Genomic DNA, 27,504 nt, shown 5'->3' with positions numbered 1-27,504 from the left:
GAGATCCCAGCCTTTATTGGGCTCTGCACCTAGCTCAGAGTCTGCTTGAGATTCTCTCTTCCTCTCTCTCTGCCCCTCCCATTCATGCTCTCTTTGCCTCTTTCTCTCTTTGAAATAAATAAATAAATCTTAAAAAAAAAAAAAAGGAAAAGATAAACTTGGTTTGGAAGGAAAGAAATAATCAAAATCTGTCATGGTTTTCTCAGAGTGAAAATATCATAAAATTAAGTTATTTTAATGGTTTATTTTATATAATCCAAACCCAAGTTAACTGATGAGATAGTATTTCAAATGTTATTGCTAATGTTTGATTTCAAGAGAAAATGATTTTTTTAAAAGATTTTATTTATCTATTTATTTGAGAGAGAGAGAGAGAGAGAGAGAGAGTATAAGAGGTGAGAAAGTCAGAGGGAGAAGCAGACTCCCTGCGGAGATGGGAGCCTGAGGCGGGACTCGATTCCCGGGCTCCAGGATCATGACCTGAGCTGAAGGCAGTGGCTTAACCAACTGAGCCACCCAGGCTCCCCCTGATATTGTATTGTTAAATGAAACATGGTGCAAAAAGATATGCAGTTATTTTTATATTTGGGTTTTCTAGACTGAATTTACATTACTGTTCTATTCAACAATCCTACCAATGCAAATTATTAAATATGGATTATTCAGGCAATCCTCAAGTCATGGACAAGATGTGTGAGAGCTGGATTACATTTTCCCATTGAAATAATATTTTTCGTGGTATTCTGTTTCTAGGACTTCTGTAAAAGGCTATGTAACTTATAATTTATATATTATTCATAATCTAGACCAGTTTGTCCAAAATAACTTTCTGCAATGGTGTAAATGTCCTTATATCTGTGTTGTCCAATGAAATATGACTATTTCAACTGAGGAATTAAATTTTTAATTTTAATTAATTGAAATTAAAATTTAAATAAAAACTTTAGTACTCTAAAAGATTTTTCCAGTAAACAAAACTGTTTTGGTAGGACTACATTTCACCTTTACCTTTGCATTGTCTGAGATATTATTTTATTTTATTTTATTTTTAAAGATTTTATTTATTTACTTGACAGAGAGAGATCACACGTAGGCAGAGTGGCAGGCAGACAGAGAGAGAGGGAAGCAGGCTCCCCACTGAGCAGAGAGCCCGATGTGGGGCTTGATCCCAGGACCCTGAGATCATGACCCGAGCCAAAGGCCAAGGCTTAACCCACTGAGCCACACAGGTGCCCCTATTATTTTATTTTAGAGTGCATTTGTTAGGTGTGTGCATTATTTCTCTTATTACACAGGAACACATCTCCAGCCTGGTTTTAGTCAGTGGATTAAATTAGTTTGTATGATTTTTTTCTGTTATTAATATAATCAATTATGATTTTGATTATAATGAAATTAAACTATGCTGTTAGTTAAAAAGAATAAGCATGGGCAAAGTTTTAAGTTAAAAAATGCATGTGCCCTGGGGTAACTGAGTGGCTCAGTCTGTTAAGTGTCTGCCTTCAGCTCAGGTCATGATCCCAGTATCCTGGGATCAAGACCCAGTATAGGCAGCTGGCTCTCTGCAGCTGGGAATCTGCTTTTCTCTCTCTCTCAGCCCCTCCCCCATTTTTGCTTTCTCTTACTCGCTCTCTCTCAAATAAATAAAGTCTTAATAAAAATGCAGGTACCCTACTGGTGCAGAACTGAAGAGAAATACAAAAGCTACTACTATTGCCAGATAGTATAGAGAAAAAGAGACTAGAATAAGTTACGTTGCAAAGTTTACAGTGAATCATATTTGCAATTTGTCGGGACAGAGCAGAATTAAAAAAGTGTTTGTTGTGTACAAAAATAATGGGATAAAGTGTACAATAGATTTCAATAAATTCCTAGTGGATTTGGTAAGTCAAAAAGAATCAACAAAATTAGTCATTTGAAATCAAAATTAAATGTCTAGCAAAACATTTAAAAATTGTTTTCAATAACAGTCAAGCTGTACTTTGTTAACCTATAAAATGGTTTGATTACTTGCATTAAAAAAAGAAACCCACTTTTAGATATAAAGTTGTTAAATAAATGATTTTTTTTCAATTATAGAAATTCTGGTAGAAAATTGTAAGGAAATTACTACATAGAATTTTTTAAAAATTAAAGATTTTTAAACCACTAAACATTTGTCTTTAGAATCTGAAATTTTCTGTTGATATCAAATATCAATTCTTCTAATAGTTATACAATTTTTAAAATATTTTTCTTTACATTTAGATGATTTGTGTGACATGAGGCATTGCATGGTTAATTCTCTGCACACAGTTTATTTCTAAAGGCTTCCAAATTTATGAAGAAATGCTATCAGTTTGTGACCTAAAACATTCAAGTGTGGCCTAGATATTTAAAAATCCTACATATTCATCAGATAAAAATGTTCTGCTAGTATGAAAAAACTTGCCTTCAATCATGGTAGATGATGGTCTGGCTATGTGAGGTAAAAAAATTTTAAAGTAAACAATGGATTTTCCCTCTATTGCTTGGTTCAGTGGTATGATATAAATTGAAAGTATTTGTGAAAAAAATTTTCCCAGTTATTTGAAGCAGATTCTGTAAACAGTGTCATGTATAGAGTTGCTAGAAAGAAATAGAAGACAATGGATATAATGATCTTGCATTGTTATTAATGTTTGTTGGTTTGACCATGAAAGAGTTTTACAAAGATACACTGTATCATCATTCCAGTTCAGGATTTTCCTAATCAAAAATAATGTTTGCTAAATGTTTAGTTGTCATAGACAAACTGTGAGTGTGATTTTCATTTTTTCACCAATATATACTACATTAGAAGGAGATCAGTTTGAAATCCCAAAGGAAAAGAAAAGCTTATTTGTGACTTTGTTGGACAGGTATGAATCTTCAGTTGAAATTGAAACTTTCCATAAATACAAATCAGTAATAATTATATTACACAATTTTCTAACATGAATGCAAAAATTTTTCATTGTAATTAATAGTGTTATATAAATTTCTAAGTACTAGAAGAAACATTTGAAGAAAATTTAATTGATATTAATAAATTTAGAGTTGCTTTTCAGATTGTGCAATTGCCATTTGGGTTTTATGTTCATAATACTGAGTTGACCCACGAAAATTTAATATACTCAGAAAGACTTGTTTTGAAGCTGAAGTGCTTTCACTTTGCTTAAATCAACTCTAAAAAAGATAAACTAGTTTTGTTAATATGAAGGACAATATTAAATGAAACTGAGTTGTACTCAATTCAGTATTAGAAAAAATATTAAAACTATTACAAATATCATCGCAATCAAAATTTCACTGGCATTTTTCAAAGAGCTGGAAAAAACAATCCTAAAATTTGTATGGAACCAGAAGAGACCCTCAATTATTAAGGAAATGTTGAAAAAGAGAAACAAAACTGGGGACATCACATTGCCTGATTTCAAGCTTTACTACAAAGCTGTTATTACCAAGACAGCATGACACTGGCACAAAAACAGACAGACCAGTGGAACAGAGTAGAGAGCCCAGATATGGACCCACAACTTTGTGGTCAAATAATCTTTGACAAAGCAGGAATAAATATCCAGTGGAAAAAAGACAGTCTTTTCAATAAACGGTGCTGGGAAAATTGGGCAGCTACATGTAGAACAATAAAACTCAACCATTCTCTTATACCATACACAAAGATTAACTTGAAAAGATAAAAGACCTCAATGGGAGGCAGGAATCTATCAAAATCCTAGAGGAGAACATAAGCAGTAATCTCTTTGACATTGGCCACAGCAACTTCTTTCAAGTCATGTCTCCAAAGGCAAAGGAAACAAAAGCAAAAATGAACTTTTGGGACTTCATCAAGATCAAAAGCTTCTGCACAGCAAAGGAAACAGTCAACAAAACAAAGAGGCAACCCACAGAATGGGAGAAGATATTCATAAATGACCCTACAGACAATGGGCTGATATCCAAGATCTATAAAGAACTCCTCAAACTCAACACACACAAAACAGATAATCAAGTCAAAAAATGGGCAGAAGACATGAACAGACACTTCTCCAAAGAAGACATACAAATGGCTAACAGAAACATGAAAAAGTATTCATCATCATTAGCAATCAGGGAGATTCAAATCAAAACCATATTGAAATATCACCTTACACTGGTTAGAACGGACAAAATTAATAAGACTGTAAACCACAAGTGTTGGAGAGGATGTGGAGAAAGGGGAACCCTCTTACACTGTTGGTGGGAATGCAAGTTGGTCAGCCACTTTGGAAAACAGTGTGGAGATTCCTTAAGAAATTAAAAATGGAGCTACCCTATGACCCTGCAATTGCACTTCTGGGTATTTGCCCCAAAGATACAGATGTTGTGAAAAGAAGGGCCATCTGTACCCCAATGTTCATAGCAGCAATGGCCATAGTCGCTAAACTGTGGAAAGAACAAAGATGCCCTTCAACAGATGAATGGATAAAGAAGATATGATCCATATAATACATTGGAGTATTATGTCTCCATCAGAAAGGATGAATACCCAACTTTTGTATCAACAGGGACAGGACTGGAAGAGATTATGCTGAGTGAAATAAGTCAAGCAGAGAGAGTCAATTATCATATGGTTTCACTTACTTGGGGAGCTTAAGAAATAACATGGAGGACATTGGGAGATAGAGAGGAGAAGTGAGTTGAGGGAAATTGTGGGGGAGACAAACCATGAGAGACTGTGGACTCTGAGAAACAAACTGAGGGTTTTGGAGGGGAGTGGGTGGGGGTTTAGGTGAGCCTGGTGGTGGGTATTATGGAGGGCACATATTGCATGAAGCACTGGGTATGATGCATAAACAATGAATGCTGGAACACTGAAGAGAAATAAAATAAAACTATTAGAAATATCAAAACTATTAGAAAAACTGTTAAAATATTAAGTTCCTTTTACATAGGTTTAGAATGCACTGGGTATCTGAATCATTTTCAACAATGAATGTTAGAAAATATAAATGCAAGGGCACTTTTTGGTTCAGTCTGTTAACTGTCTATTTTTATTTCTGCTCAGGTTGCAATCTCAAGATTGTGAGATGGAGTCCCATGTCAGGCTTTCCACTGGGTGTGGAGACTGTTGAAGATTCTCTCCCTATGCCTCTGTCCCTCCCCACCACCCCACTGAAATAAATAAATAAATAAATAAATAAATAAATAAAATTAAAAGAAAATCTAAATGCAGGTCACGTAATTTTTGTAGAAATTTAGCACCAGAATTGAAATATGCTGTAAATGTAAAATGCATATCAGGCTTTGAAGATTTCATATGAATTGTGGGATGTAAAATATATCATTAATAATTTTATATTGATTAAATATTGAAATTATAATATACCAGATATATTGGGTTAAATAAAATGTATTATAAAAAAGTAATTTCTGCTTTTTCCCCCCTTTTTAAAATGTGGCTACCAAAAAATGTAAAATTACTTCTGTGGCTTCTATAAATTTCTATCGGACAGATTTCTATTTCTATTTATAGATTTCTATTCTAGACTCCTATCATAAATAAAAAGTGCTATGGGAAATTGTATTTAGGCTTTCAGATTCCCATGGCAAGAACTTTTCCTTTCTTTGTTCAGTCAAACACTCTTCAAGGGCAAGATCCGTGTGTTCACTTCTGTAGTTTCAGTTTCTGATAAAGTACCTAATATATGATATATAATAAAAAATATTTTTAAGGAGTAGAGAAATTATTAAATGGGTGAATAATACATGAATGAACAGTCAGTTAAAAATGTGATTTTTGTAGTTGCAGTCGAAGTGACTCAATCTTTCTGTCTGATGCTACAGATTGGGAACTTGCTCTCCTCCAGCTCTTCTTTATTCTGTCTGTATGTTTAAGTTCCCAGGCACAAATGTTCTGACTAGGATGATCATATGTCCCAGTTGGCTTAGGAGGTTTCTACACTTGTTTTTCTGTTGTTCTTATAAATAGCTTCTATTCAACCACTGGTGAGAGAAAGATTCCTGCCCTGTGCTTCTGGGCATGTCCAAACATGACACCTGACACTGGGACAAGATTGACAGCAATTTGTTGGTCACATACACTCACAGCCCAGTGCAAGAGAGTATTACATGCAGCACAAGACCACTCTGTTTTAAACTTGGGACTGAGTAAACAATCAGGGACTGTGGGAAGTAGACTTTGTCATGTCTAGAGTGTGGGTGCTCCCTGGTTCCAGTGGAAGGATGCAATTGACTGAATAATTCAGTGGACTGGCAGGCAACTGAGACCAGGCATAGGCAGGAACTGTGCCTGTTCCCCCTAAGAAGGAGGGTGATATGGCCTAATCCACAGGAACAGAATAGGAAGAGACTTGGGTAGGCAACCCAAAGCCCTCTGATTTCACTGAATATCAAGGCAGCACATAATTTGGAGCCCTAATTTTAAGACTGATACAACATACTGCCTCTCCCATCAAAAATGCCCTGATTTGGATTAAAAATTAAGTGCTTATCCTAGTTATTTATGATTGACATTCATAAATTTCATTGATTTTTTGGCCCAAGGTAGGACAAAATGAAATATCCATATGTCTAAACTTCTCTACTTTCTAAAGCAAGTATATAAGAATATATAGGTTTTGGAATATATACTCTTTTACAATTAATGAAAAATAAATAATTAATTAAATGTTTCCATCCTCTATTCTTGCCTTTTGATGTTTATCATTTTTCTTCCCAATACATGGCATTTCCTTTCCTCATAAGCATTAGCAAAAAAACAAAGATGCACTAAGTTGATAATAATATTCTTTATGGACATACATACCTATAATAGGACTTATTTGTATTTCATTAGCAGATTGTGATTTAAATAATCAGTTGGGCATTTTGTCTTTAAACTTTAAAATGGGGTCATGGATTATCTTTTGGAAAGCAATGAAGAAGATGGGAAACTGATGAGTGGGCAGGGGTTGGGGGCTAAGGAGGAACACAGACTTTTTTTCGCTCTTCTTTCCCTTTTGTCATTAGGGATCACACTCCAGACTATTAATGAGGAAAACAGGACAATTCAAACTACTCTGAGGTAAATGTGACATAAAATGAAAGAAGTAGAAAAACATACTGTTTCAAGATGGTCTTAGTAGTAGTAGTTCTCAGTAGTTAGTAGGTGTCAAGAAGTCAAAAGTCCTGAAATACAAAATATGAGGGGCACCTGGTTAAGTGTCTGCCTTTGGTTCAGGTCATGATCTCAGGGTCCTGAGATAAAGCCCCACATTGGACCACTTGCTCAGTAAGGGGTCTACTTACTCTCCCTCTGCCCCTTCCCCTGCTTGCACACTCTCTGTCTCTCAAATAAATAAAATATTTAAAAAGAAAATACAGGGCACCTGGGTGGCTCAGTCTGTTAAGGGTCTGACTCTTGGTTTTGGCTCAGGTCATGATCTCATATTCGTGGGATCAAGCCCCATGGGCTCTGTGCTCAGTGTAGATGTGCTTCAGATTCTCTCTTCTTCTCCCTCCTTCTCTCTGTCTCTATCAAATAAATGAATAAAATCTTTTTAAAAATACAGAACATGAAAGACAATGGGAGTTTCCCTGTGGGAGTCACTAGAATATGAGGGTATTTTTAACTAATTGTATATAAACTGGCAAGTTAACAACATGAAACATGAGTTCTGTGAATGACATCATTACAAGGATTCTTTAGAATTTTCTTTAGAAGTTTGTTTCTGTGTTAGTAAGAAAGTAATAGCTTGTGTAGTCTTAGAACATTTGAATGTGAAGTTATACAGAACTTGATATTATAGTATCTTTTAGCTAGGATTTTGTGTATTACTATTTCTTATAAAGTTATACCTGAATTTTAGTGTATTTAGAAAGGAAAAAAATATAGTGGTCTGCTAAATATCTTTAGTAGCATTTTAACCATAGAGAGCAATTAAGACTTTCTCCAACACTTATATACTCACTTGACAAATTCCCAAGTGTGGAAAGTCCAGTTCTTTAGTAAGACCATGCAATATGCTTGCCAGCTACATACATATGGGAAAACTGCAAGATATAACTGCTTATTATGGTTACAAAGAAGTAGGAAGAGTTAAGGTGTCTTTTCAATTTAGGGATAACTTGAATGTTTCAAGTTTAGGTGGTTTGGAAGGCAAAAGATATCTTTGAAAAAGCAAATGAAGGTTGGAAAAGGAAAATTAAGAATGATTTCAAACCATGTATTTAATTCATACTAGATATCAAATACCCTTGTATTCACTATATTTGTTAACTTATTTAATCCTCGCAGAAATCCGTATTTACAGCTGAGGAACTGCAATTAAGATCAGTTTGGAGGAGCCTCTGGGTGGCTCTCAGTTAAATGCCTGACACTTGATTTTTGCTCAGTCCATAAAATCAGGATGGTGAGACTGAGCTCTGAGTCGAGCCCAGAGAAGGGCTCCATGCTCATCGGGGCATCTGCTTGAGATTCTCTCGCTGTCCCTCTGCACCCCCATCCCCGCTTGCACATGCATATGTGCATGCTGTCTCTCACAAATAATAAAATAAAATAAAATCTAAGAAAAAAAAAAAGGATTAAGTTGGAGGACAGAGTTCTATTAGGACGGGTATTTGTGTAATTAGGAAGAATGACCAGCTCAATATACACTATAGAAGATTAATGTTATTTTAATTTTCACCTTAAACATATTCCATAATAATTTTTATTTGAGATAATAGACTATTTCCTGTTATTTAGAGTTTTTCTGAAATGTATGGATCAATTTTTATTATGAAGTATTAATTAATGTGTAGAAAATTTTAACATTGTTACAGAGATACAGATGCAAATTCCAGTTGCCTTAAGACATCTACTGCAGTATCTTCATCCAAATCATGAATTTTGCCAGGAGCAGTTCAAAAACACAAACATCAAACTCTGCATCTCTGATCTTCAGCGAGCTGAAAAGACAGTTCATAAACATTTTCAAATTTGTGTGATTAGAGAACATTTTCTAGACTTGAGTGAATATCCTAGCATTAAAGAGTTTGATTTGAAATATTTTAATACAGTTATTTACTATTTTTTTTTTAGCCTCACTCACCTCAATAAAAAAAAAAAAGCCTGAGGATGTCATAATACATTAAATTATCTCATTTTCTTATATTTTGAACTTAGCTCATAGCCTTTTTTAGAAGGTGCATTAGACTATATATTTCTCAATTAAGAAAGGACATGCCATTATTATTGCACATATGACTTTGGCTACATAATTTTATTAGTGTTAGTGCAAATATATAGAAATATTTGGAGGAAAATATTATATATTAGATGGTCCAGGTACCCTCATGTTTGTTGTTTGACTTGCCATTTGTATCAGTTACATTTAAAGGAAATTAATTGACTAGTTTATTGCACAACTTAACACAGAGACAGTTTTACTAGCAAAGCTAAGGATTTATGGCACCCACAGTAATGCCATTAGAGGGAGGGAGGAAAAGAGAAAGCTGCTTAGGAAGTAAGAAGATGAGCAAACAGCTGGCAGGGAAGCAAGCAGGCCCGGAATGCCTCAGTGCTAGGCTGGGAAGGGAATATGTTTCACTCAAATTGCGTGTTGGGGAGGCATTTACAGTAATTCAGTCTGGCCCCAAACAGTTTATCTTCAGGAAAAGTGTAGAACATGTGATGATGTGATAAAGAAAAAGTTGAGTCAGGATTTCTTTTTCCCCCAACATATTTAAAATCTGTGGAAATTCCCTTCAAATCCAATTGTGTGTCATCAAGATCAGAATTAAAGAAGGTTTGATTTATTACCTAATCTCCAAATACACAGTAACTTCCAGATGAAAAGAAAGATCTATTAATCAGTTTCAGAAGGCCAACTCATCTTTTTTGATAAAAGGACTTAGTGTGAAATTTTTGTGTTATCCGGTCTGTGCAATTACATGAATGGTGAGGAGATGTTGTGTAATTTTTTTCCCCTGAATTGTAAAATATTAACAAAGCAAAACTTTTAAAATTATTTTCAAAATTCTTTACCCTCTTCAAGTGCCAATCAGTTGGTATTTCTAAGGGTAAGACAATGAATCAACTGGATTCAGAGAACATGAATGAAACCAAATTCAGACGGTATACTTTAATCTTCTTGAAATAATTTATCATTCTTTTCTACTTTTAACACAGGAAATGTATAGAGCATGAAAGAGAAATTATGTATTTTTTTAAAATTTCATATTCAAAGCTATACATATTTATAATAATATGTAATACAATTTTCATATAGAACAATTCATCATTGATGTATTCTTTTCTTATTGATTGACTACTAAGTCAATATTATTGACTTAGTATATTGAGTCCCCTAACATACTACAAGCTGGAGAGAGGACACATTTTAGATATTCCTGTAACTAATTCATTTGTGCTTGAAAAAACAAAACCAAAAAACCCTGACCACCTTAATTTAGTTCATTCTACCATCAGATTGTATCATATTTTCTTGAATATAATATAGAGCACACATTTTCTCTTCTAGTCTTGGCCAATGCCTTTCTGAATTTCTCGATCAAGCTAATCACCTCTATCATCACCTCACCGGGGCAAATCCTGATTGATGTTAAGATCTAAGAGTTGGGTCCTGGAAAAGGTAAGCCCTGTACTCTTACAGGCTTTCTTGAAAACTGTAATTTTTAAAAAAAATTTCATTCAATTTGTTCTTATTTTATTTTCTCAGAACTAAAGTATAATTTGGGGTATTTAAAATAGAAATTTGGATCAGATAACTTTAAAGCCCAAGAGAGAAATAAATAATATTTATCACCTATCATTTATTTAACTTGGATTGTGTTCCATGCAGTAAATAAATTAACTACCTTTAGAAAATGTAGTATAAGCAAAAATCATTCTGCACTCCGTGACATAGCTGTCTTCAAGTCTGTAGATCTTAGGCTGGTCCCATACTGCGATGATAGTAACCGGCATGATTTTCTTCCCTTTCAAACTTCTTTAACTAAAGACACTGTACATGACAACTACTTTCCTGACAGCTGCCAAGACTTGAGTTCAGGGCTAGGGAGACCAACAATTCCTATGTTCTACCACCATCTGGAAAGTCACCTTGACCCACTGCCTTTTTTCTTTCCCATTGTTTGCCTTGTTTCATTTCACCTTGTTGTATAAACCTGCTTCTTGAATGCACAACTCTACAGCTGTCTGTGCTATAATCATTCAGTCACATGGGGTTTTCTCAGTTAGGCTCTCTGTATGTTAGAGCTAAGTCATTCTTTTCTCCAAATCAGAGACAATCAAATGATCTATCTTCATAAACATGTGATTTATGAGTAGAAAAACTTAAAAAATTTACTTCTAACACGTGTGTTTCGGTTGAACAGGTATTTATTTAGTTCTCATTTCACATTAAACCCTTTTTAGAGTAAGTGAAAAAAAAAACTTCCAAGTTGTAAATATAAAATGAATAGCAATGAGAAGAATGAAAATCCCATCACCTCAGAAATAGTGAATACAAAGTACAAATAGTCAAGCTAATTAAAACCCAAGCAAAATAAGGTAACACTCAAAGGATATATACAGTGGTTGCCTAGTGGGATGTGGGGAAGATAATCAGACAGAAAGGGGGAAAGGTGGTAGAGGGACTTTTTTTTTTTTTTTTTTTTTTACAATGTACCTGATTATGTTTTCTGGATTTGGAACCATACAAATGTACTAGTCAATCAAAAAATTTTAAAGAAATAAAGCAAAGCCAGACTGTCTGATGGGACATGACTTTTCCTTTCTTCACACTGTTGTTCTTTCTGTTGGCAAGTTCATCATTGTGACAACACTGAGTTCTCAGTCTCTGCATGTTGATCAATGGTGGAATTGGGTTGTTCTAAGTGAGCCTTCGCTGTATTAGGAAAGCATCAATATTCTCTGCAACAGAAAGAGATGCTGGCTGTGGAGACACAGCAACCTCATGTCAGGGCAATAAAAATAAAAAGTCAAGAAAGCATGAAATAGTCTCTGTTTTATGATTTTGAATTCTTGAGAGAGAGAAGGGAACCAAGAAAGTTTTGCCTAATGACATGCACGGAAGTTCCTAGAACCTGGATCTTAAATGCTGGATCTGTTCCCTCCACTAGCTTCCACTAGGCACTTACATTCCCACTCTATCCCTAGTGCTTTAAAACAAGTCTGTTGTTAATGAGCCTAATCTGGCCTGCTACCTCTTTTTATAGACCAACTTTTATTTTTAACATAGCCAGGCTTATCTGTTTGCATATCATCCATGGCTACTTTTGCACTAAAATGGCAGAATTTAGTAGTTGAATAGAGACTATGTTGTCTGCAAAACCTAAAATATTATAATCTGGGCCTTTACAGAAAAAAGTTTGCTCAGTTCTGCCCTAACAGAATAAAATTTTTTTCCACAGCATGGCATCACCAAGCGATAGAAGTCATTAAATCACTAGATACAGACTAAACATTCCAAAGCAGGCTTCCACTCCTCAGAGTCTAGAGATGCTGTCCCACACATGAAAGGAAGAAAGAAAGGAAAGAAGTGAGGGAGGGAGAAATGGAAGGATGGAGGAAAAGAGAACAGAAGAGCATTGTGTTGGTCCAGGTTCCCAAGAGACAGCCTCTGTGGTGGAGATTTGGTTGCAGGGAGGAATGCTGCTAGCAACAGTGGTGAAGGAGTGAGAGGAGCAAGACTGAGGAGAGGTGGAGGGTGAACTCAGTGCATAGCCTCCATTCCTGCCCAACCCTGACTACTCCATGATATGCCCCTTGTGCCAACACCAGAGCTACCATGATACAAGCAGGGCAATGTTAATTGGCTCAGTCATTCTATTTATTTGGTGGTTTATACTTCTCCAGTCATGGCTGCCTTCTGGTCAGTGATCCAAGGTCTTTGCATTCTGTATCCATAGACCTAGGTCCATTCTCATGTGTCTTCCACAATTTCCTTGCCTCAATATTCTAATTTTCTACCAAGCCCCTGCCCAACTAGCCATACCATTAAGCACTATCTCTGAATCAAAATATATTTTCCTCGAGGCTACTTTTCTTTCTACAAAGCGGATGACCAGGTAAAATGATAAAAGCCCCTCCCATTGGAAGGATTTATCTTCACTGTTAACTTTTAGTGTCACCCTGGGGGAAGGAGGCCATAGTGCAATCACAGTCCATTCTAGATTTATAATCGCATACCAAGGCAACTCATTCCTTAACCCACCTCAGATTGGTAGGCCTTCATTATTTACTTTTTAAGGACATCCCATATGGCCAAAAATATGAGCTAAGGGGAGACGCTGCCTTTTTACTGGTGCAGTGAATGGTGTTTAGAAAGCTTATGCAGCTTTCTTGTGATTTATGTTTTGTGCCTGACCCTATGTGTACACGATCCCATGTGTACATGACCCCACATGTGCAGTCCCTACGTTGGGATGAACTGCTACTGGGTCTGCATGAACACACACCTTTATAGGTTTGGTGGAACCTGGTTTCTAGGGGCTGTTCTGGCTACACTATTTCTTCATGTATCAAGATCAGAAGTTGCATTTCTACCAAGACCCAGAAGCAGGTCAAGAGTTGATATATAGAATGCCATAATTCTGCTGTAGACTACCAGCCCAGCTAGAAAATCCTAGGCACCTACACTGTGATGCTTTTCTTGGGGTTTGCCATAACTTCCATGTGACGTATTTTCCCATCACAGATACCTAAAAACGTTTTATCTGTCAGCTCCTCTGGAGAAGAAGTGGTGCAGCTTGAAGCACAGCCTGATCCTACCAAAGGGTCCTTTCCTGTTCTGAGGGCACTGAAAGATGGCTGTCTTCCATAAAATGGTAAATGGGCCAGAACCTAAAGAAAACTGTCCAGCATTGTGCTTTCTTTCTCAAGGTAGAAGGGGGATATGCAATATATATTTTTTTAATTTTGCAGTGAATGTCTGGCTATGTCCCAAACCACTGAACCCTAAAACTCCACTGATCTGGTGGGTCCTTACATCATCATCCAGTTTGTCTCCCAGCCTCTGGAGTGCATTTGTGTCTTATCAAGGCACATTATTAATGTTTAGCTGCTTCTGGCTCATATAATCTGACTAGCATGATGTCATTGATGTAGTGGACACATTTAGTGTTCTGAAAAATACCCAGATATATGGCAGAATGTGCTTCTATCTATTCACTAAAATAATATGTATTTCTTAATTTGTAAAGTAGGTAAGACATTATTAAAATGACAGTTAATTTTCAAATTTTCTATAGTATAGTTGAATTTCATTAAAATATACATATATTTTTTGCAAAAAGCCTATTGAATCCAATAGGAACTGTAGTTAAGCACTTCTAACCATAGACTCTATAAGAGGGTCCCTTCTCTGAGCCCCACATTTTGGAGGTTCACTGGCTACAAACTACCTTAGAGGCTGAGGAGTCTGCATGGCCATGGGGAATATCCACATGGATAGCCCCTTTCCCTGACTTCTAGACATCCACTCCAGGTTCTAGGATCTTGGAATTTCTTTTTTTTTAAAGATTTTATTTATTTATTTATTTGACGGAGAGAAATCACAAGTAGGCAGAGGCAGGCAGAGAGAGAGAGGAGGAAGCAGGCTCCCTGCTGAGCAGAGAGCCCCACGTGGGGTTTGATCCCAGGACCCTGGGATCATGACCTGAGCAGAAGGCAGAGGCCTTAACCCACTGAGCCACCCAGGCGCCCCGGACCTTGGAATTTCTTATCCAAACAGCCCTGAGCACATTTCCAGACACTTTGGGGGTCCCTTTGCAGGATCTGTCTGCCAAGTCTTTATTCTTCTTCTTTGTCCTTTGAGAAGATTAATTTAAGATTAATTAAAGAAAATCTGACATTTTCTTTAAAATAAAATTGTTCAAAGAAAAACACAACAAAATACTTAAGGAGATATTTTACTTGACTTCCAGTTGAGAGGAGAAGAACTCTCTTCGTATGAAACTGTAGTGGAGACGTCTATTCCAGTTCTTCTGTTTCAGAGGACATTTCCCCTCATCTTACTTAGGAACTGAATAACATTCAGTGCTTGACTGCACATCTGGGTTCCAGATGCCCCTGCATGTTCAGTGTTTCCCTGGAGAAAGTAAACACCTAACCTGACCCAGTCCTTATGAAATAGAGATAGAAAAATATCAGGGCCAATATGTGTTGGTTGATATTAATGTCGTATAAATAATACATAACATGCATTACATAAATATGTTAAATAGTTTATATTGATTGTGGTCATCCTCATTGCTTAGAAATTTATATATTAAGTTTTATAATTACATGATAATTTTTAAACACGGAGAGCTCTTATTTGGGTTGCTTGGAATAGTTTTCTTTACAGAAGCATGCACAAGAACATTGAAAAATAAATTTCAATGTTGATGATGATAATGCTGATTGAGGAAGATATGCTTCAGTATTTTTTGCAACACTCTTCTAGAAGGTGTAATTATAGCAGACAAAGAGCTCTATTTGAAAGAATGTGATGTGTTCCTTGTAACTTGTAACAAAACTATGTAATTATTCTCACAGTTATTTAAATTTAAGAATTTGTTCCCTTGAAGCCTGAAAACCCATCTGTGCCTGAGTCTCATTTCCCTGATGTTAAATGCCATAGCACTCAATATTGGCATCTTTTAACCAGCAGAAGCTATATTCAAATTACAGCAGTTTGCATTAGCTGCAAGCTTAAAACCACCATTTATATTCCTTGAGTTTTTCTTAGTTTGTTTCCTGAATTTTACATGTATATCCAGCAAGCTCACTTTATCTCTTTCATGAGACTGTTTCTCTGATTCCCTGATTAGTTTCACTTCCTGGACCTAAATCCTAAAATTACCTGGAGACCAATTGGCCTGAGTTGTAAGCAGAAGGTACACAACATCAAAACATGATATGACAACCATACTTTATTCATTTTCTTCATGTCACAATGATTTGTAACATCTTAGCCAAAACCACCTCCCCCAAAACAAAACAAAACAAAACAAAACTCCAAACCCAAAACCCCTAGCCTCATGCTAAGGTACTTCAGGGCCGACATTTCTCATAAGAGAAATCAAGCTCTACATCCATTCCTCCTTTAGTCTAAAGATTCTTTATCAGTAAGTGACAGCTCAGGCTACTGATGACAATACAATGTAAGGCTATCTGGGGCTCTGAGTGAAGTCATTGGGAAAGATTAGAATGACCGTCAATGTGTGCTGCTTTGAATTTCCTTCCTTGTCCCTATTCTCAGTATCCAAAATATATGTGTCTACTATGACTTGGACAGAAAATGGCAATTACTCTGCTGAGATATTTGTATTTTTTCAAGATGCCCCATTCTTCCTTACTTGTTCCCGATACTGTAAGATGAGATTTTTAGAAAATGTTCACTTCTTACATCTCCTACCCTCCCTGCCCTTTCTCCCAAGGAGAACTTTGGAGAGTTACCAAATCTGCCCCCATGTACCCCAGTCCTGTATTTCCATAAGTGGTTCCATACTGTCAGATTTAAAATATTATTAGCATTTCCACTCTATTATATTTCATCTTTTAAGGATTTTATTTAAATTTCTCTTGTCCACTCCAAAATAGACTGTTTTTGTCCCTTTCAGATTTGTTTGTATTTTCTCCTTATAAGTGGAAATTGTGAAACACTTTGAAATGTAGAAGGTACCCTGACAAGCATTTTCCATCTGGGTCATCTCTGGCTTTGTCTTTGAGTGGGCTGTTCTATAACTCTACAGAGATAGATGTTAATTTATAGAAAACTGGAAGTAATGCAAAAAAAAATTCTATTCATAGAAATACAAATTGCATTTGATGGAATGCAATTAATCATCGTCCTGAGAATATTGACTAGTTTTGCCAGTTTTTCATTTCTTTGTTAAATTCATTTCAGCATTCCTTATTTGACTCTAAATGAGTGCTACTTTGAGTTCTATTTTTAACCATATGACATAGTTCTGTTTTTCCTATTAGCTAAAAAGTAATAATGATTAATTAAATAAAACTTTTAACACATGCTTATTTATTGGGTGGGAGGGAGGGAGGGCCAGAGGGAGAGGGAGAGAGAGGATCTTAGCTGAATAGGGCTTGATCTCAGGACCCTAAGATCATGACCTGGGCCAAAATTAAATCAGATGCTTTACTGACTAAGCCTTCCAGGTGCCCCAACATATGTTTATTTTAAATTGATACGAGATTCATGATTTTGCCTCTTTTGGAGAATCGTTTTTTTTAAAATATTTTTCTGAGGTTTCAAACTGGTTCTATAGAAATTTAACCCATCCATCAGGAAAAAACAAAACAAAACAAAACTACTCCAGGCCTCTCTACTGGTGTCCACCATCTTTTTCCTGCACTCAGTTGCTCATACAACCCAGTTACAGTTTTAGGCAGGAGTGACAGACAGCTTTGAGTTGGGGGTCAGGAGAAGGGAAATAACAGCACTCCTGGGTCTTCAAGTATTTGTGTTTCAAAGGTGGATGATTCATAACACCACAAGGAAAATGTATAAGATTAATAGCTTTAATAATTGTTGGCCAATCCTTACTGTAAACGAAAATGGAATCAAGTGTGAGGCTAGGGAACTTGCACATAGAACATGGAGCTTTAAGACATCTTGAAGGATTATGGGGTTGGATTCCATGCCAAGATGTATCTATGTGTCTTGAGTAAAAATCAAGAAATCATCATTTAAACATGCTTTGTTCAGTTTCAGTTTTTAACTTTCATTGACAGGTCATTTTTTCTTTTTTAGACTTATATTTTTTCTTATACTTCTTAAAAGATTGGTCATGCAGATTTGATCACTGAGGAAAACCACTCCAAAAAGTTACTTATTTTCAGAAATATGTTTATTATATCCATGTGAATTATCTAAAAAAGGCCCTATATCAACTAATGCTTATTTATTTTATTTTTAAAAATCCACATATATTTTAAATGTACTATTGGATCCTATTATCTAGGATCTTGTTGAGAATTTTGGTATCCATAATTATCAGGGATACTGGTCTGAAATTCTTTTTGACAGGGTCTTTGCCTGGTTTTGGGATCAAGGTAATGCTGGCCTCATATAATGAGTATAGAAATTTTCTTTCTGTTTCTATTTTTTTTTTAAACAGCTTCAGGAGAATAGGTACTATTTCTTCTTTAAATGTTTGGTGGAATTCCCCAGGGAATCTATCAGGTCCTGGACTCTTATTTTTTGGGAAGTTTTTGATCACTGCTTCAATCTTGTTACTGGTTATTGGTCTATTCAGGTTGTCAATTTCTTCATGTTTCAGTCTTGGTAGTTGATAGGTTTTCAGGAATGCATCCATTTCTTCCAGGCTGCTCGATTTATTGGCATATAGCTGTTGATAATAATTTCTGATAATTATTCTTATTTCCTTGGTGTTAGTCGTTATCCCTCTCCTTTCATTCATAATTTTATTAGTTTGGATCCTTTCTCTTTTCTTTTGAATAAGTCTGGCCAGTAGTATATTGATCTTATTAATTCTTTCAAAGAACCAGCTTGTAGTTTTGTTAATGTGTTCTACTGTATTTCTGATTTCTAATTCATTGATCTCTGTTCTAATCTTAATTATTTCCCTTCTGTGTGAGGGTTAATTTGTTGTTGATTCTCCAGATCTTTAAGGTGTAAAGTCAGTTTGTGTATTTGGGATTTTTCCATTTTTTTGAGTGAGGCTTGGATGGCTATGTATTTCCCGCTTAGGACCTTTGCAGTATCCGTAGGTTTTGGACCAATGTGTCTTTGTTCTCATTGGTTTCCATGAATTGTTTAAGAAGTTCTTTGATTTCCTGGTTGACCCAAACATTATTGAGCAGGATGGTCTTTAGCTTCCAAGTGTTTTAATTTCTCCCAAACTTTTTCTTGTGATTGGGTTCCAGTTTCAAAGCACTGTGGTCTGAGCATACGCAGGGAAAAATTTCAGTCTTTTGGTATCAGATGAAACCTGATTTGTCACCAGGTATGTGGTCTATTCTGGAGAAAGTTCTATGAGCACTCGAGAAGAGTAAGTAGTCTGTTGTTTTAGAATGGAATGTTCTCTATATAACTATGAGGTCCATCTGGGCCAGTGTGTCCTTCACAGTTCTTATTTTTTTGTTGATCTTTGGCTTAGATGATCTGTCTATTGCTGAGAATGGAGTATTGAAAATTTTTTAAAGAACTATTTAATATTTCTGACAATTCAAACTCTATACCAGATTCCTTTCATGACTTTGAAATTAAAAAAAAAAAAAAAGAAAACCCAAGGACTCAAGATATCCAAAACTAAATTTCCAAGTGCTTTCAAAGCAAACTTTATACAGAAGTCTGTTTTCTGCCATGAATCACTTTCTTTACCCTCACCACATCTTATCGCTTCTCCCAGGCTGCAAATTTAGTGGAAGAAGATTCTATCATTTCTTATAATTTTTTAGAGTCATAGAAGGACAGGGTTTGATACCTGTATTTATGACATAAGAGCTTTGCCCTCTGCTCTGTGAACTGGGGCAAGGAATGTAACCTTTTGAAGTATGTGACATAGATAAGAATAAGTGGATTGTACAACTGCTGTGAAGATCAAAGAAATTGTATAATGTTTGGCATTAATGTTAGCTATTATTACTTACATGAATCGCATGGCAAGTGCTGTCAAAGATAGAATGAATTGGGGCACCTGGGTGGCTCAGTGGGTTAAAGCCTCTGCCCTCGGCTCAGGTCATGATCCCAGGGTCCTGGGATCGAACCCTGCATCGGGCTCTCTGCTCAGCAGGGAGCCTGCTTCCTCCTCTCTCTCTCTGCGGGCCTCTCTGCCTACTTGTGATCTCTGTCTGTCAAATAAATAAATTAAAATAAAAAGAAAATATTAAGACTTCATTTGGTTTGTATAGTCTACACTACTAGTTACATACTCAATATCCTTTTGACCCTACTTTTTAATAGAAAACAGGAAACGTACTTGGTAAACTTCCGTTGTAGTAATATACAGTGTAGAAATATACAGAGTTTAAAAATATAAGAAAGCCACTTCCACTAAATATCAGTAATCTGTTGCTAAAACAAAATATTCTAAATAAAATGTACTACATTTTAAAACCCAACCAGTATTTCAAGTGTAATCAAGACACAGTAAAATGCTTACATATGTATATGTATATATGAGTGTTTAAGTGTGCATAAAAAACTATTAGTTATAAAATGTTTGGAATACCACATACTATTTAAAAGTGCTATTAAGGAACAGCTTTTAAAAATGCATTTACATGGGATCTTTAGGATCAACAATATGTGAGATACATCTTTTAAATTATGGATTCCATTTATTAATTTTCAGTGTGCGTATTAAAATGTCTACACATGACTTCCATAGTTCCCAAGTTGTGTTTGGATTCTAACTCAAAATTATCTTCACATTTACATATTACCATATATATTTATTTTTAGTATATACATTTTTAAAAGCATATACTTTAACTTAAAAATATATTGAGACATGCATATATCCAATAGGCTTGCATATTAAAGTCCTTCTTTATAAGAGCTTTGGAATGGAGGTGATACATGTGAAAATATTAACAAAGTTGATACTCTCTAGAAAATTCTTGTAGTTTCTTCTTTAGTCTCTTTTGCAACTAGAAGTAGCCATGTGACTCAGTCCTAGCTAATATGATTTCAACAGAAGTTTACTAGGTACATTTCCAGAAAAGTTGTTGTTGTCATCCTAATAAAGGTGTAAAGTCAGTGCGGGGCATATCTTTTGGCTCTCACCTTTTTTCTTCTTTTTCTTTGGAATGCCCTGGGAACTGTCTGTGGTGCATTCATATGACAATTACAGGACAAATATAGCAGAGCACATAGAGAGAGGTTCTTTTGCCTTTGATGACTTTCTTTTTCTTTATTATTTTTATTAACATATAATGCATGTATTTTATTAACATATAATGTATTATTTGCCCCAGGGCCACAGGTCTGTGAATCATCAGGCTTACACACGTCACAGCACTCACCATAGCACATATCCTCCCCAAAGTCCATAACCCAACCACCCTCTCCCTCCCCCCTCCCCCCAGCAACCCTCAGTTTGTTTTGTGAGATTAAGAGTCTCTTATGGTTTGTCTCCCTCCCAATCCCATCTTATTTCATATTTTCCTTCCCTATCCCCCAAACTCCCCAACCTGCCTCTCAAATTTCTCATATCAGGGAGATCATATGATAATTATGGTAATTGTCTTCCTCTGATTGACTTATTTTGCTCAGCATAATACCCTCTAGTTCCATCTACATCATTGCAAATGGCAAGATTTCATTTCTTTTGATGGCTGCATAGTATTCATATACATATATATATGTGTATGTGTGTGTGTGTGTGTGTATAAAATAATCTTTATCCATTCATCTGTTAATGGACATATAGGTTCTTTCCATAGTTTGTCTATTGTGGATATTGCTGCTATAAACATTTGGGTGCACATGCCCCTTCAGGTCACTACATTTGTATCTTTAGGGTAAATAAACAGTAGTGTGATTGCTGGGTCGTAGGGTATCTCTATTCAACTTTTTGAGTAACCTCCAAGCTGTTTTCCAGAGTCTTTGATGACTTTCTTGAGAAGCTATGTTATTTTCACATATAACTCTGAATGTCCTTATACATGAGATCATAACATTTTTTAATTTATGATATGATTTTTAGGTATTACACATAGTCAAATGAAGTTCCAGGTAACAGGACTGTTTGCTTCCATTCTGTACAAGGGTTTCTAGCCTTGGAAGTTCTAACAGGAGATCTTAATTCTTGATTCTTCCTGTATTCTTCACCAATTAAGTATTTCTCTTATGAGGAAACATCCTCAACAGAGAAGGTGTATAGAAGGAAGTTTAGAGTAGTCAGCATGTAGGTAGAGCAGTCAAATCAATTCTGGTGACAAGTGTTAGAGCCATGTTGATCTCTCAGTCCATTGAAAATCTTCCTGCAGATGACCTCTTTTGTCAGACAGATAAAAAATTGACATCTTGCTTTAATGTTTTCAGTTATTGTAATAGAACTGTGTTGTTTAAGGTAACTCTAGCTATTGTAACAAATAGCTTGAGACTATAATAAGTATAGTGCTTCCTGGCCTGAACAACAACAACAACAAGAATTTATTTAATGCTCATTCAGCTGTCTCAAACAAAGATACCTGGTTAGCAGGTGGCTTTCCTCCATTTAGTGATCTGTAGAGATGTTTCTTTCATCTGATGGCTGCACTTTTCCATATAGTCTTGATGTCATTTGCTTCCAGGGGGTTGGGAAGGAAAAGGAAAAGAAAGAGAGTATGGAGAAAGAACACCTGCTTCTTTCAAGTTTGGGATAGGAAGTGATACACATCACTTCCACTCACATTCCATCGGCAACACTAAGTCACATGTGAGAGCGAACAGAAGCAAGCATGCTGAAAAGTGTAGTTCCTAGCCTGACAGCTAATTTCCAAGCAAAATTTCTTTTTGTTTTTTAAAATATTTTTATTTATTTAAGCAAGAGAGAGCACATGCACATGAGTACAAGCAGGGGATGTGCAGTGGGGCAGGGAGAGTGAGAATCTCAAGCAGACTCTCTGCTGATCATGGAGCTGGCTGCGGGGCTCAATCTTACAACCCTGACATCATGACCTGAGCTGAAATCAAGAGTCAGGTACTTAAACTTCTGTGCAACACACAGGAAGCATAAGTGGTAGTAGACAGCTACCAACTAATTGTGGTCAACAATATTAGACCAAAATTTCCTTTATAGTGGCCCTTTAAATTATGGTTATCTAATTCTCAGGTAAAAATAAACATCAACAATGAGAAATACTTCCATGTATATGACAAAACTTTTTATTGTAATTCATAATAAATTACTGATCTACAGAATAATTGTTTTCATTTGTTAATGCATGAGGTTTCCTCATAATCTTTATGCAGCTAAAAAAAAAGTTTCACAGTCAAACTGATAAATAGAAAGAAAATGGAGTCATTTCTTAATTAATTTTATATGTAATGAACTTTGGGTTTTATTCTGTGGGTGGCTGAGTATTTGGATCTAAAAGGGGAATCAAACTTCAGATTTATTTTATAAAAATAAATTTTTTTAAATAGATGTGAAGGAGACCCTAAAGCTGTAAATATTCAGTTTGTCAGTTTCTATTGATGCTGACTTTCATGGGCACATAAAGTACTATGATTATTATTATTTTAACAAATTTTACAGCGTTGCATAAAAACACTTTGGGTTAATTTTTGGCAATATTTGGTGAATAAAGTTTTGATTTTATTAGTCCACATATTTCTTCTTTAAGGAATAGCTCTTTTCAGGCCCACAGAAGGAATGTCTTCTTAACATATCAATTCTTCTGGCCTTGATGGTATTTTAAAATGCTATGGAAATTGAAAAATTGTATTTAGAACAAACACATCCATTTTAAAACTCTAAAACACAGATAAGAACACGCTTCTTTTTTTTTCTCCCTATGATCCTTCTGCTTTAAAGGTTTTAAATCCATTATTGAATTCTACTTTGTGTTCTTATAAATTTGGGGATAATATTCTGTCTTTAGATATTCAATTTCTTATCTATTGTGGCAATCAATTTGATTGCAAGAATCCAATAAGGAAACACATTATTTGTATAGGAGTGATGAAAAACAATGTTGATTTTTAACAAAGTTTTAAATCTCCCTTATTAATATGCTAATCTTTCTGTCCATCTCTAATAATAGAGGAATTTTTGTCTAGCAGAGATATTTTGTTGTTCTAGTAAAAGGCATGCTTATATTGTGATTATTGGACTTGTGTCAAATATTAAACTGAAAAATATATGCAACTGAGATTTTAAAGAATTTGGGGATTTGGAGCAGGCTATCCTTTGAGCACTGCTGAATTTAAGGACCTTAAATTTATACATGAAGATGGATGACAACAGAATAATCCTCAAAATATTTTGCTGTCAGTGAAATCTGTATGTGAGGAAATAAAGAACGACATGAAGGTAATATGAATCCTTTTGATGCCCTTGACATTTTGCCAAATACCAAGAGGATCAAGAACATTAGAACAAGTGCGGTTCTTGTTTTTGGAGTTTAACAATAAAATTGAAGCAACAGAGTGACTCTGAAATTGAGACTACAGATACTTTTTTTTCCCCTCCAAATAAACTCTTCATTAACAGGATATACCAGATAAGGCCATGATTTTTGTGAGCAGTACCCTTCAGTGTGAAGTCAACAAACACTACCACAGGTCTCTTAAGACCTACAGAACATATATACTCTTGAATTAAAGTACAATTTTGGGGGGTCAAATACAGTAAAGGAAATACATTGACTAAATACATGAAACATAACTTTTATTGTGTTCCATGAAGAGACATCAGGCTTTGCAAATTACAGATCATTTGAAATATGCATAAAACATCAACCCAGGTTTTTAGAATCCCATGTGATACCAGTTTAAAGAGGCTGTTGAAGGTACAGGTACAATTTTTGTTTGTTTTTACACTTATCCTCTAAATGAGAAAGCCCTCATTAGCCTCTATTTTTCAAATGAGAGAATTAAGGATATTTTGATAAATTATGAAAGAACACTGAGCTAGTAGGTGATAGATCTTAAGATGAGTCTACCTAAAACCCAGTCCTAATCTGCTTCTTTGAGGTGAAGCTGCATGTTTTACTACCTGGAAGATGAGTTCAGGGAGCATAGTGATCGACAATCTCTTTTCCACTTATGGGGTCAAATAAAACATTCTTTTTCTTTTAATTTTCTTCTTCTGTGTTCCAAGATTCATTGTTAATGAACCACACCCAGTGCTCCATGAAATATGTGCCTTCCTTAATATCCACAACCAGATTCACTCAACCCCCAACCCCCTCCCCTCCAAAACCCTCAGTTTGTTTCTCAGAGTCCACAGTCTCTCATGCTTTGTCTCCTCCCCCAATTTCCCCCAACTCACTTTTCCTTTCCTTCTCCTAATGTCCTCCATGTTATACTTTATGCTCCACAAGTAAGTGAAATCCTATGATAATTGACTCTCTCGGCTTGACTTATTTCACTCAGCATAATCTCTTCCAGTACAGTCCATCAGTCCATGTTGATAAAAAAGTTGAGTATTCATTCTTTCTGATGGAGGCATAGTATTCCATTGTATACATAGACCATGTCTTCTTTATCCATTCATTTGTTGAAGGGCATCTTGGCTCTTTCTGCAGTTTGGCGACTGTGACCATTGTTGCTATGAACATTGGGGTACATATGACCCTGAGAAAATTGGATAGCTATGTATAGAAGAATTAAACTTGACCATTCTCTTATACCACACACAAAGATAAACTCAAAATAGATAAAATACCTCAACATGAGGCAGGAATCTATCAAAATTCTAGAGGAGAACATAGTCAGTAACCTCTTCAACATTGGCCACAGCAACTTCTTTCAAGACATGTCTCTAAAGGGAAAGGAAACAAAAGCGAAAATGAACTTTTGGGACTTCATCAAGATCAAAATCTTCTGCACAGCAAAGGTAACAGTCAACAAAACAAAGAGACAACCCACAGAATGGGAGAAGATATTCACAAAGGACACTACAGAAAAAGGGCTGATATCCAAGATCTATAAAGAACTCCTCAATCTCGACACTCAAAAAAATCACATCAAAAAATGGGCAGAAGACATGAACAGACACTTCTCCAAAGAAGACATACAAATGGCTAACAGACACATGAAAAAATATTCATCATCATTAGCAATCAGGGAGATTCAAATCAAAACCACATTGAGATACTACCTTACACCAGTTAGAATGGCCAAAATTAACAAGACAGTAAACCACAAGTGTTGGAGAGGATGTGGAGAAAGGGGAATCCTCTTACACTATTGGTGGGAATGCAAGTTGGTCAGCCACTTCGGAAAACAGTGTGGATATTCCTTAAGAAATTAAAAATGGAGCTACCTTATGACCCGGCAATTGTACTACTGAGTATCTACCCCCAAAATTTCTTTCATTTTTAAAAATTCTTTTTCTTTTTAGATTTTATTTATTTACTTGAGAGAGAGAAATCACAAGTAGGTAGAGAGGCAGGGAGAGAGAGGGGGAAGCAGGCTCCCTGTTGAACAAAGAGCCTGATGTGGGGCTTGATCCCAGGATCCTGAGATCATGACCTGAGCCCAAGGCAGAGGCTTTAACCCACTGAGCCACCCAGGTCCCCTCCTCCCAAATTTCTTTTAATTGACTCCTTGTAAAAATGCAGATCACCTGCTCTCAAGTTATATTGGTGCTTCTACTGGATATTGGTGCTTCAAGTGTGAGTAACTTGAATATATAGTTATAGCATCTTAAAGATTAATCTTTATCTGATACCTTTTATTTAGTGTATCAGTACCCTCTATAACTTTTTGTGATTATTCTGTTTTTGTTTTGTTTTGTTTTGTTTTAGAAACTTCCAGAAATGTTTACCATATTCAGTAGTCTTTTCTGGTCTCGGTTTAGAAAATAATTTCAACACCTGGAGCCAATTCTGCTTTCTTATACATTTTCCCTGTTGTTCTTAGGTAAATCAATTAAAACAGTAATTTAAAGAACAAAACTTTGGGTCAGATGGCCAAGGACTCCCCTCCTAGCTTGCAAACAACTTTCAGAAAATTAAAATAAATATTTGTGGAAACAAATTGCCCAAATGGTCCTCCTTAAGGGAATCTGGACTGAGGAGAATTAATCATCTTTCCCACATGGCACATCTAATGTCACTCTGAGGATCATCATTCTTCCTGTCAGCCAGAAGTTGATGGGGCAACTGGGTGGCTCAGTCATTAAGCAGTGGCTCCCTTTGGCTTGGGTCATAATGCCATTGGATTGAATCCCATGAACCCCACGTTGGGATTCTTGCTCAGCAGGGAGCCTGCTTCTCCCTCTCCCTTTGCCTGATGCTTCCCCTACCTGTGCTCTCTCTCTCTGTCAAATAAAGAAATTAAAAAAAAAATATTAAAAAAAAGAAGTTGAAAAAGTCATGGTCATAAAAGAGCATGTGTGGAAAATTTTACTGGCCATGCCCAGAATTAAGATTAAAACTTTCAGTAAAAGTGCATTGGTTAGAATCTAGTCATGGCTATTCTAAAAACAGAAGAAGGAGGGAAATAGAATCTAAATGTTTGAACAGAAAAGAGGAGAAGACTATAGAATTTGATGGTCATATAGCAGGATTTACCATAAAGAAAAATTGTTGCTTTTTTAAAAAAGCATTTTTAGTTATACATTTAACAAAAAATGTAGTCTTCCCTTAAATAGTCAAAGCATTCCAGATAAATGTTGGAAGTTCCCTTTGATCATTACCACAATTTCTTCTGGTCCTCCCCCAGGCATAACTGCAATATGAAGTTTATTGTCAATTCTTGCAGATTTAATTCTCTTTAATATGAGAGACACAATCATTTCGGGAATCTAGGTCAAAGGATGTATGGAGTAGCTTGTGTAATAAAAGTGATTACATAAGTGGTTACAAAATGCACCCACTCTTCTAAGAGCTTGGCA

This window comes from Lontra canadensis, unplaced genomic scaffold (genome assembly GCF_010015895.1).
Source record: "Lontra canadensis isolate GAN:19392208 unplaced genomic scaffold, GSC_riverotter_1.0 scaffold1, whole genome shotgun sequence".
NCBI classification, from domain to species: Eukaryota; Metazoa; Chordata; class Mammalia; order Carnivora; family Mustelidae; genus Lontra; species Lontra canadensis.
The sequence above is the reverse complement of the archived record's forward strand: the minus strand, read 5'-3'. Positions refer to the sequence as shown.